Here is a 12,680-nt window from a genome sequence, read left to right as displayed (position 1 = left end):
CTCTCCCAGGCTGGAGTGCAGTGGCGCGAGCTCGGCTCACTGCAAGCTCTGCCTCTCGGGTTCACACCATTCTCCTGCCTCAGCCTCCCGAGTATCTGTGACTACAGGCGCCCACCACCACGCCCGGCTAATTTTTTGTATTTTTAGTAGAGATGGGGTTTCACCGTGTTAGCCAGGATGGTCTCGATCTCCTGACCTCGTGATTTGACCACCTTGGTCTCCCAAAGTGCTGGGATTACAGGCGTGAGCCACTGCGCCCGGCCACCAAACTCTTTCTTATGGAGAATATTGTGGAAATAATGTCTCATGAAACACACATGGGATATTGGCAGATTCATGTGGTAAATTTGGAGGTATGTTTTCATTGTGGAATGAGGCAGTGCTATTTGTATTCTGCAGCCTCTCTTTTTAGTGTACTCCCTGTTCAAGTATTAGGTGTTTTCCCTTTCCAACATTTTTGTATTTGAAGACTAGCATCAAAGGAATCTCATGATATGAACTTGATTGTCAGAGTGGGAAATGCATTGCTCAGTTTGAGGAGTCTGGAGCAGCAATCTGGAGACCTATGGGCTAAATGTACAATATGACGCACTGTCTGATTGAAAAATGAAAAATGCAGTAATGAGGGTTAGAGCTGGAAGATACTTAGTTAACTATTTTACTCTTCTTATTTTACAAATGAGAAAATTAGTGCTCATTAGAGTAGCCTATTCTTGGTTAGCAGCCAGTTAGTGAAAGAACCAGAATTAAAACCATTAGCAAATTAGTATTTTTTCCCACTACACTATTCTTCCTCACAATTCTTATAACATAATAGTAATGTAGTAAATGTTCATTGAATAAATAAATGATTACATTAAAAATAATAACTGAGTATTTTCTCTAAAGCTGTCTGTCTATATTTTCCTTTGACATCTCTAGAATCATTCTCCTAGTCTTTTATAGCCTATCCTTCTAAATAGTAATTCTTCAGATATCAAGTGAATTAATTTGTCATCCAAGTTTTTTTCTTAAGAGTCATAAAAATCAACACTTTATTTCAGAATTCTTCCACAGTTACTCATAAGGGAAATAAGAAAGAAACTGTATGGCATAGATGCTTGGTAATAAAGATGAAAGCGAGACTGATAAAGTATTCTTTGAGAACAAATTTCTCACTCACACTTCACACTGCTTCCTACCAACTAACGCCTAAAGTGGCTTTTGTCACTTACAGATGCACCATGGTAGCCAAATGAGTTCACAGTAGACATTTCTCTGTGTTCTTAATTTGTGAAGTCCCAGTGGTCTCTAAATCGCTGGACCCACACTTCCCTCTTATGGTCTATCATCATTGTGTTTTCTGGGAACAAGTAGCACACTCTGACCTTTTTGCATTCAATTTGGGAACATGACCTGTATTCAATCAGAATGACCAAGCCTGACATTTTAGTTTAACCATTCATCCAAATCTGAATTAAGAGACCCATATGTGTGAATGCAAAGACACATCTGCATGCTATTAGGTGAGCAAATTTGTACATCTGTATATAAAACAGGCATATAATGAAAGTCACAAACATTAGGTAACAAAGCTATACCAATGCACTGTAACCTTTTTGGTGGATATAATGTCCTTAGTAATCTAAGACTTTGAAGAGAATCACTCTCAAGTTGGCAGAAAGAGGTCAGAAAGAAGCTACTACGTATTCTATAGTGACATGCTCCCCAAAGTAGAGTGAAAGCGCTTCAGAAAGATAAACTAAGTGCTATAAATTCTCTTCATATGGAATGTAGTGTGCATCTGAACCTCTTCTTTACAAGTGCTCCCAGTTTCTCCCAGCTGTTTCATACCTGTTAGTGTCTCATACTAAACCTCACTCCAGGGTTTTGATTACTGACATTCATAAGGTTAACTCGTTTGTATAAAAAGCTTGATGTCTCATGACAACCTACTGTGTTCAAGATATGAGTATGCAATATTTTGGCAACTTTTCCTGATGCTTATTTTTACTTTTACATTCTTTAAGTAGTGGTGCTCTTTTTGTTAAGTAAGAAAAAAAGGCCCACAAACCTCTTTGTGAACTATACAAAGTAACCAATTCTGTCCAGATAATCTCATAAGCTAACAGAAAATGATGTCCAAAATGATATAATTCAGTGTAACTCAAAAAACCTTCTGCCTTAAAACAGCTGTTTTTTTTTCATTTTCAGTTTGTTTTGGTATGTGTGTGTGTGTGTGTCTGTGTGTGTGTGTGCAGGTATGTGCAAACATGCTCAAATTAGTCATGGTTTAGTGTGAAGCATTTCTTTCATGTGGTCCTCTTTTAAAACAGGAAGCTTTAGGAGATAGTAAAATAGTAAGCTCTTGATATTCAACTGTCAATAAATTTATGAGGTAATTTTCTCATCTGAGGAAAATGAAATAGAAATATTGAGTTTAGAGACACAAAAGACAGTTTTGGTTGATTTTCACAATTTTAAAATAATGAAACCTTGGAGTTGGAGAGAATGAACCCATACTTAATAGTCTTAATTTGTGTTTATGGGCGTTTGATATATCTTGAAGATACCATTAAGAGTAGGAAATAGTCTTTTCACATGTTGAGGTGGGTTCAGTGGAGGCCTCATGACTTAATTGTAAGAAGTATATTAATTTAATAGATGCAAAGTCAATAGCACTCAAACCACCATTTAAGTCAAATCACCCTTTATTCTTATATTCTGCACTTGATGCTCAATAAGTTGAATCAAAGATGATTTTCAAAGTGAGTTGACAGTGGTCAGATTTCTTTTATAATCGGGTGCCAAGATGATTATGCACACATCACATTTACAGAGGCCTTCTTCTCAAGTAGTAATTTCTATAACACTGGTTAGAAAAAAGTAGACAAGATGTGATTTTTGAGTACAGGTTCTCAAAAAAAATGTGCAAAGCTGGAATGTAATTGTAGGCTGTATTATTAACTCAAAGGCTGGCATCATTTCAGCATAAAAAAATAACAGTTATGGGAATGAGGACCCCCTTTTTTTTAATCATGAAAGAGCTTGTGTATGGATATTATGAGGGATTTTCCTGAGCCTTATTCTTAAACAGATTACACTATTCAAAGTCTCAAAGAATCAAAATCGTGCTCAGCTGGGGCAGTCAATATGCAGTCTAAACATGTGACAGATGCAGAGAAAACTTCAAAGATGCCATTACAAATGCCTGTGGAGATATTTAAGGAGCCAGATGCTACTGTTTCATGTCTTCCGCAGCTCTGAATGTGTCCTGTGATCACCTTCCAAAGAGGAGGTGTGGTTCAATATGGTGAGGAACAGAATGCCACCTAATCTTTTTGTTGTTGTTGTTTGCATACATTGTATGGTTGGGATGTGAGGGTCTGGGATCACTGATGCTAATAGGGAGGATATGTATGTGAATTTGCTATTCCTTATAAAAACATGAAGGCACAACTGCAGCAAAATATGTATATGATATATTCTGTGAAAGCTCTCCTGTCTAAAAAAACATGATTTATATGTGTGTATTGCCATGGAAGCACTTTTCTTTTCTTTAACTTTCACCATTTATTTAGACACTAAAAGAGATAATAAATATATTCATTATGGTTGGTGTTTTTTTTCCCATTTTGTTTTGGTGTTGAAAAATAAATTACTTGAGACAACATATTATTAAGTGCATGTTTCATTTTCATCACTACTGCATTTTGGAGAATAACTTAAATAATATTTTGAGATAGAATGAAGCCCCAGGTAAATACAAAGGTGGTGAGATTTAACAAAAATTCTACAAAACACCACCTGCTTTTATTTTATATGGGTTCTTTATTTTTACAGTTTTCTTCTCCATAATAGACTATGGGAGAGAGTTTATTCTATCTCAACTTTAAAAAATACAATTTCATGGGCTTATTATTCCAAATAGAATAAAGGGAAAATAAAGACAACTTCTAGGAAAGATAGAATGTAGCAAATAAAACAAACCAAAACATTTGAGTCATATTTTTTATGTAGCAAAAGTGATTCTGCCCAAATTTATTCTTTTTATTACATGTGTGATTTATCCTAGCCTATCTTCTGCTAGATCAAACCTATGGAGAGATTATTTTATTAATTTCCAAATCGAAATTTGTGGCATATTATTAAAAAACTTATATACATAATTGTCTACATGAAAAGGGATGGCTATAATTGGAAAATAAATAGCAAAGGATATTTTTCTTTCTAATGTAAACATCTGGCAGTAATCCTTGCTTACACAATTAATGGGCATTTAATTGGCAATGATCAGTTTATTGCTGCAATATGAAGTGAATGTTTCCCCAGGAACAAACAGCTGTTGCAAGAATTTCACAGTGATTTAGCAAACACCAGGTGATAGCTGTATCTAGAATGAAGTGCTCTGTCTCTCAGCAAATCACAGTGCACTAGAAAAGAAAAGAAAAAAAAAAAAAAAAAACTAGGTTAAAAGTAGCATAGCTGGAGAAATTGATTGTCATTGACATTAAAATCTATCTGAAAACCAAACTTAATAAAACAACAGATTAATTACATTAGATGGTATTCAGGTATTCATGCCTCAAATAAAAAGAAATAATTTCTCTAAGAAGCTAATGCTAAATTGGCATGACATTCCTCTATTTAAAAGTAGTATTTTATGTCTTATTTAAGAGATATAACGGTTGATGAGATGTTTTTGTATTCTAATATTTTATCTTTTTATAAGTCTTAGAAAATTTGATAGTCATGATTCTAATTTTTTGATTAAAAAGTTATTGAAGTCATTCAATGGTTACTGACAATTATATTTTTTCTTAATAGATTTTATTCAACTGTCTAAAATTAAATGTACCACTTTTTAATTTGCATTGCTTGTGTGCTGCTTTCCCATTAAGTTTTAAATAAAAAGTTTTTCATTTTTCATTATGCACTCTTATTACTAATTTAATAAAATGATAATAGCTATGCAAACTTTCTGTTACTACTCAGCTTTTGGCATAGATTAAATTATACATTTTAAATGTAGCACACTGGCAGACACTGTGATTTCATAAAGCTGAGTTTCATTAGTGAAGAAAGTAATTTTGCTTTAGCAAAAAAAAATGCTTTTATTTACTATGCTATTTAGTATTAGCTCATGCTAGAGTCTATGAACAATGAACTCAAATGAACAAAGCATCAAGGGCCAATTTATAGAACAATGCTTTTATTTTTTCATGCATGCATTCTGCAATAATTCATCTCCATGACAAAAGCAGACAATCAATCATCTTCTATTGTGCCTTTCTCAATAAAATTACCATTCTTGATGTAACAAAAGAAAGCTGCCTAAGTAACAGGAACAGTTTTACATGCTCAAATCAATAAATTGACCATACTTCAAAAAACCTTTACCCATTAATATGACAATGCAGTTTTATGTTTAACTTATCCGTATTAATATTGAATTATTGTTAAGTTTTATTATTCTTTTTTTCATTCAAGAAAATGAAAAATACAAGAAAATATTTTAAAGGAATGCTTTCAATTGTTTCAGGGACAAAACTTTTTGGCCTAAGAGTATTGGCGTACTATCATCTTGTAATTTTGTGTAAGTTGAAATATGTCACATTTAACAAATGAAATTCCTATATGTGTAACTCTTAAAATCACATGGCATCTATGTACTATTACAAAATGTGTTGTGAAATCGTGTAAAAATAGCAGATTTCAGTTGATCCTGTAATACATGGTATGGTTCCTAAGGTAAGATGTTTATATTGTAGAGTATGTTAAACAAAACAACTCATCCACATATTTCAAAAAGTGAAATATGTAAATATGATGAAAAGAAAACTTAAGTTCAAAGGTTAAGTACAAATTTCCACAGCAGGAAAATCATGAAGAAATATTATAGATATAGCTACATACCCATTGTGAATAACTAGCTATTTTATTTTCAACTAGAATGGTCCCATAAAAAAGTAGACTTTAGAAATTTACTAGCTAATGTAGAGTACAATACAGAGATATGTATTTCACTTTCATATGATTTATAATTACAACACTATTTTTGGTCTAAAATATATCTTAAAGAAATCCAATGGAATTACAACAAAATTCTTAGAATAAAATATGAATAGTTCCAAATAACCTACCAAAGCAACAGGATTAATTTAAGCTAATAACACTCATGCCATTAACCACTCCAAAATTCATAGCCCTTTAGAACCTCTGAAGACTTTCTTTAACTGTATTTTTTTAAATTTCTGAATTAATGAGGCCAGGCCATAACATGTTTCAAGAAAACGAAATCCTTTGCTACAGAAATGCAAATGCAGTGGCTTAGCATCTAAAATACTATAGAGTATAAATGATTGAGAATAGTTTTATTGCAGTACATAGGCCATAACAATATTCACAGTTCACAGTTGTTTATATACCTATTATCTAATTAAATTCTGAATATTATCTGCTCATAATATTAGTGATTTCTGAATTTACAGTATCTTCATGGGTTAATTCACCATGTCACAAGAATAGTATTCTAAATTTGAGAGTAAAAAATAAATTACTGTATATTGTGTCAGATTTTTTAACTACTAGCAATTAATTTGAAAAATTGCAGGCCGGGCGCGGTGGCTCAAGCCTGTAATCCCAGCACTTTGGGAGGCCGAGACGGGCGGATCACAAGGTCAGGAGATCGAGACCATCCTGGCGAACACGGTGAAACCCCGTCTCTACTAAAAAAATACAAAAAACTAGCCGGGCGAGGTGGCGGGCTCCTGTAATCCCAGCTACTAGGGAGGCTGAGGCAGGAGAATGGCGGAAACCCGGGAGGCGGAGCTGGCAGTGAGCTGAGATCCGGCCACTGCACTCCAGCCTGGGCGACAGAGCGAGACTCCGTCTCAAAAAAAAAAAAAAAAAAAAAAAAAAAAGTACTTCTATAATGAAAAGTTTAAAGTAAACAATGAAAATTTTACTACATTCTATTGTAAATAAAATGTGTTAAAGAAAATATTAGGTCATAATAGACTTTAAACGGTTTTTTTAAATCTTGTTTTCCTTTCCCTATGAATCTGTTAATTCATGTTTATTGAGTTCCAGGTTAGTGGGATATAATGAGTTATCTACTGAGAGAGATTTATTAACAGTCAACTCTTATTAAAAATATTTTTTATTTACATGTTCTTCTAAGTCATTTCAAAGGAACTTATTTCAGGGAATACTGGAGTCATTTTATGTTGGATACTTCATTTTTGTCTTAATGATCCTTAGCTATAGTTGCTGAAGAAAGCAAAAGCAGAAGATATAATTCAACAAGAAAACATAATGTTGTTTGTCATACCATGACATCTATATTGCTGAATTTTCTAGAACTGTAACTTAGCTTCGTAGAGACTTTATGCCAGGGATCAAGATTTGATTTTTTTTTTTCCACATGTAGAAACTTTATAGCTCTACCGGTCAATTACTTTCTCTAGTAGCCATCTCAGACTCTCTTTCCCACACTCCTGTATCCTCTCTCCCTTCCTCTTTCTTTCCTTTCCCCTCCTCCTTCCCTAATGCTGCCAGATCAACTAAAGTGTAATGAACAACGTACCTAGGATTTCCTTACAACCTTCACTTTGAAGGCAGAATGGAAGGAAGGCCCCTGAAATTCCCATCAAGTGCCATTTCACTAGCCCTGGGACTTTGTTTAAATTACATAGCCATTACTACTGTCTGTGAAAGTCCTTGGTTTCTTTCTCTTATGGATTGTAATATTTGTAAAGGTAAACTGAGGCTGGAGCCGAACCGGGAACGAAGACACAAGGCAAATGGCAGTGAGAATAGCCTTTATTAGGACTCGCGGGCGAGGTTCCTCGGTCCAAAGGTGCGGGCTGAGGAAGTCGCGCTGAAGGAGGAGGGTGGGGGCTTTTTATAGCCCAAGAGGTAGGGAAGCTGGTTGTGCAAACAGGGCCTGGGGGGGTCTTGAAACTACTAGGGCAGGAGTTGAGTAAGGGTCATGAGGAAGGGGTCTTTGGAAACTGTCAACCGAAACTGCTGTTTACGAACTTGTGGAATGCAGGTGAGCTGCAGGTCATGGGGGAGTGTGGTTGTCCAGCCTGAACCTCTGAGTGTGCAAGTCTGCGGGTGTGTTTAAAGAGGAAGGGAAGTCTGGAACAAAGGGCCTGCTACGCGGGGTGGCGCTGCCATGTCGGGTCTAGATTCCTGCCTAACAATATTTATTTCTAACACACCTTTCAACAGCAAAGCTGAAGAAACTAAAGTCACCTATGCTGGAAGGTACATGAACCAAGAGGATTCTATCAAAATTTGAAGTGTTTTTGTTCTGTTCTGTTTTGTTCTGTTTCCCCCACTTTAACAACCTTATTCAGATGAGTAGAGTGCTTCTTCTTATTTTGGGCTGTACTTTCACAGAATTTTAATCCTGGCTAATCTGTCCTTGTTAGTAAGATATTGGTTTGAAATTATGGTTTTTGAAGAAATTTTGGTAGATAATATAAGCTAAAATCATAATTATTAGACAAAAATCCAGGCTGACCTTTTTGATCAATCAACTTGCATGTTGAGATTACTGTACTGTGGAGGTTCTCATACTTCAGAGAGCATCAGATTCACCTGGGGGGCTTATTAAAACACAGTTCACTGGCCCCCACTCCAAGAGTTTCTAATTCAGCAGAAGAGTGGGTGGCAGAGAATTTGCCTTTCTAACAAATTCCTATGGTATGCTGATTCTGCTGGTCTGGAGACAAGAGTTTGAGAACCGCTGTTGTGTTAGTTGATCTAAAAGACATTTTACATCTTAGACTTGTGAACCCTATAATCTAGTGACTATATCATATCATGTTGAGGTTTCTAAAAAAAAATATGACTTAATAGTTTGCCAAAGACTACATTATTTCATATAGTATGAACTGCATGCTTAATGTTTTTGACTCAGGCAGTTTGTGCCTTCAGGCTGATGTCACCAAATCCTAAACTTATTCTGCAAAGCTGGGTATTTTTACCAGATGTTGCTTTTAGAGATTAAAATTATTTATAAACCATAGTTGTCAAAGTTCTGATTAAAGACAAATTTCTTTTTATACTTGTACTTCAACAAAGTCAAAATTTGTAATGCCTTGACTCATACTTTTCTTTCGTATAATTAAACCTTCCTGCCTCTACCTGCTTTACTACCCAGTGGAGAATGTGCATCATATCACTTCACTCACTCTCTTGCCAATTATCTCCTTTCTGATTTCTGTTTGCTCTTCAAAATTCTAACTCTAAATACATTCAATTATCCCTCTTTCCCTAAACTATACACAGTCTGCTGAGTGCTGATGAAAAGAAAATCACACTGCATAACCACCACAATCTATGACCTCCAATCTCAACTGGGTGCATCTTGCTATCTCTAGCAGCCCTTTCTTCGGTTGCTTTTTTTTTTACCTGCTGTACCTATTCTAAAACTTATCTTTCAAATTTACTGGGCAACCACAACATTCATCACTCTGCAAATGGTTTTAATATCTACTTTACAGAGAAAATGCTAGAAATTAAATAAAACACTCTCTACCATCATATTCACCCTTACCCCCAACAAGAAGAAAGAGCAAGTACTCATTCTTAAAGCAAATCCATTTTCAGTGTTCTGGATGTACCTCTTCGTAAGACCTCATTTCCTCGATTATTCCCCATTCCAATCATATATTTCTTTTTCTCTCCACTTTCTTAATATCAGCAATAAAACCATGGTTAAATTTCTTCTTGTTTTCCATGTTTCTTTTCTCTAGAGACCCATCTTCTCACCCTTTTCCTGGCACACTTATTAAAGGATTTGCCTCATCTCATTCTCACCACTCCTAATCTATTTACTTCCCAGCTCATGGCTAACAACTCTCTTCTAGAAATATCTTCTTTCCTTACCTTCTCCTACATTTTGACCGTTTTTTTTTTCACTCTATTCTTCACATACTGTTCTTTTTGCTGGTTTCACAAAGCAGGGTGATCTCCTCAACACCCAGTCTTTGTTATATTTTCAAATATAGCTTCCAGCCTGGTTTACTCCTTGAATACAAACCTGTGTATCCAACTGCCAGCTGGAGATCATTCCTAGAAGTCCCACATTCACTCCAAATTAAACTCATCATCTTGTTCCCTAAAATGTGCTGCTTATCATGTGGGTTTTTAATTCCATGAAAATGTAGAATAACACAGTATATAATATTTTACCTGGAGCCAATAGGTCTTAGAGTGCCACACTGCCACTATGTGAGTTGGTATAAGTCACACCACTACATCTGTTTCTTCTCTATAAAATTAGAATAACAAAATACACAAAATATTTGTATTTTGTTTTACATAAATTATTTTTTCAGATACTTAAATGTTATTGCTTTATAAAAATGGTGCTTTAGTTGCTTTAAAAAGGCTAACATTTATTCAAGATACAGACGTAGTTAGGCCTGTGGCTAAGCAAAACTAGCAATAACAAGAGCAGCAAAAATAAGAACCATAAGGAGAACTTAATAGAATTGAGCTATTAGTTTTAGGGAAGGTGAGAAAGGCGTAACTTAATGGCGTATGTGACATGATAGGATCAACAATAGTAATGATTTATCTTATCCAGTGACTATTGAACAGAAAAGTGTGGGACAGATAAAGAGAGACTGTGATTATATATTAATACATATTTTCTGACAGTGAGAATTATTAAACATTGCAATGAGTTGCTTTAGAGGTCTCTAAGAATTGGATAGATTTTCACTAGTCCTGCAAGATCCTGACACATGAAATTGCATAGGGATATAGTAGGTACTCCTGAGGCATCCTTCATAATTTTATGACAGCTCTGAAAATTTGCTTGAAGGTATTTGAAACAAGAAATTTAGATTAATAGTCTTGGAAACATTCTGAAGGTTTAATTCAGTCTGAAAATTAACAGTTAGTCATCTAACTCACAAGATGGTTTTTTTATCTTTTACTTTTTCCCCTGTCCAATTAATCATACCATCTGTGGTTCAGATGAAAGATTCAAACATTTGACTGTGATCAGGTTGGTCCCATACTCAAAGACATTCACAGATTTCTTAGTGTAGATCTTTACATCCTTGATTTGATCCCCAAATGACATTCTAGCCCGATCTCCACCTCCATTTCTTCATGAATCATAAGTGTAGACAGACCTCATTCCACTTATTGACAAACTGGCTCTATACTTTTCCTTCCTCCTTTTCTCCCATCTATGTGTATGCCTATTGTCTAATTGTGCACATGCTATTCCCACCATATGCAGTGCTCTTTTCATTTCTGTCTATAACATCCTGTTCACATCCTGTGAAGTTTTCCTTTCTCATCAGATGCAGGCTCACTATGCACCTATCATTTGTTTGTACCTTTATCTCTACTTCTAGATTATAAATTGAACAAAGCTAGAGTGTCTCTCTTATAAATCATTATATTCTCTGTGGGGCAGTGGTTGCTTTTACATAGTAAACAGTTTCTGCAAATTTGTCTAACTATAAGAATCACAATTAAGGATGCAGATTCCTGGGCTCACCCTGGCTACTGAATTAGGATCCTTAAGAGTGGTGGTAGGGAATCTTATCAGAAGGAAAGTTTGGAAATAACTAACACTCAAGTACTTAGTGAAAGGATGTTAAATACATGAATGAACGAATTCCTTTTTGTTTCTTTGGAGTTTTCTCAAGAAAATTTACTTGAGTGTATTTTTCTTTGGCTTTTCTGCCTTTCCTGTCCCTCACATCTCCACTGGAACACTCTAGTTAGAAGGGTGTTAAACTCAGCAAAAATTAATTACTTTCATTAGGCAATAATAAATAATATTCGGAGTAACCTTGTAACTCTTACAAACAACGAGTAGTTTTGAACAACATTTTCATCTGCTAAGAACGAGTTTAAAGTAATGTGGTTGGCACAGTGAGAAGACTGCAATGGAGTGTCTCTAGATGTTTTTAAGTCACTAGGTCGATTTCAGCTGGATGGACTTCTTCACAGGCAGCGTAGAACTAAGGGAAAAGCCTGAACCAAAAGAACACTCATCCTTGCTTTATCAAAAACTTGTTATGTGACCTTTGGAAAGTTCCTTAATTTCACAGAGCTCAATTTATTCATATGTAAAATGAGGGGGTTGGAGTAGCTGATCTCTAAGGTCTCTTTCAGCTCTAAATTCCATGATTCTCTCATTCTTGTTTTAGCTGAGAATTTCATTTGTCTATGTGATTTCTTTCCTGCCTCTGAAATTATAATTGAGGGTTGATTATACGTATCCAGCGCAATTATCCATAGATCATAAAGATTTTTATTATTATATGTGGGAGATTAAGATGTATGAAGAGCATAAGAATGAAATTTCTACAAAGTGTAATGATAAAAATACTGTTTTATATTATAAATTTTCTTCTTTAGAATATTATAGTGGCCCTTTATTAAAAAATTAAGATCAATACTTAATATTTAGTGTGTTTCCATTCTTAAACTAGTAAGAGACCTGAATTTAAAATGTATGCGTATTTAACATACTTTCTTATAAATTTACATTACATCATTATTAAAAGCACTGAGCCATGGCAAATGATCTATTACATCATAATTTACTGTCCTGTATTATATCACTTCATGAATTATAGCATGTCACATTTTGATACATATAATTTTTAAGATAATTAGATATACAAAACAAAAAAAGTTCATTACTCTTGAAC

The 12,680-nt window shown here is 34.8% G+C and overlaps 1 pseudogene; it reads right to left on the bottom strand.

Moving 5' to 3' along the window:
* The window catches only part of LOC104668101, a 145,136-nt pseudogene extending 134,047 nt beyond the window's left edge, over nt 1-11,089 (bottom strand).
* Between the last annotated feature and the right edge of the window lie 1,591 nt (nt 11,090-12,680).

Source organism: Rhinopithecus roxellana, chromosome 3 (assembly GCF_007565055.1).
Source record: "Rhinopithecus roxellana isolate Shanxi Qingling chromosome 3, ASM756505v1, whole genome shotgun sequence".
Taxonomy (NCBI): Eukaryota; Metazoa; Chordata; class Mammalia; order Primates; family Cercopithecidae; genus Rhinopithecus; species Rhinopithecus roxellana.
This window is presented reverse-complemented; position numbering and strand designations above follow the sequence as displayed.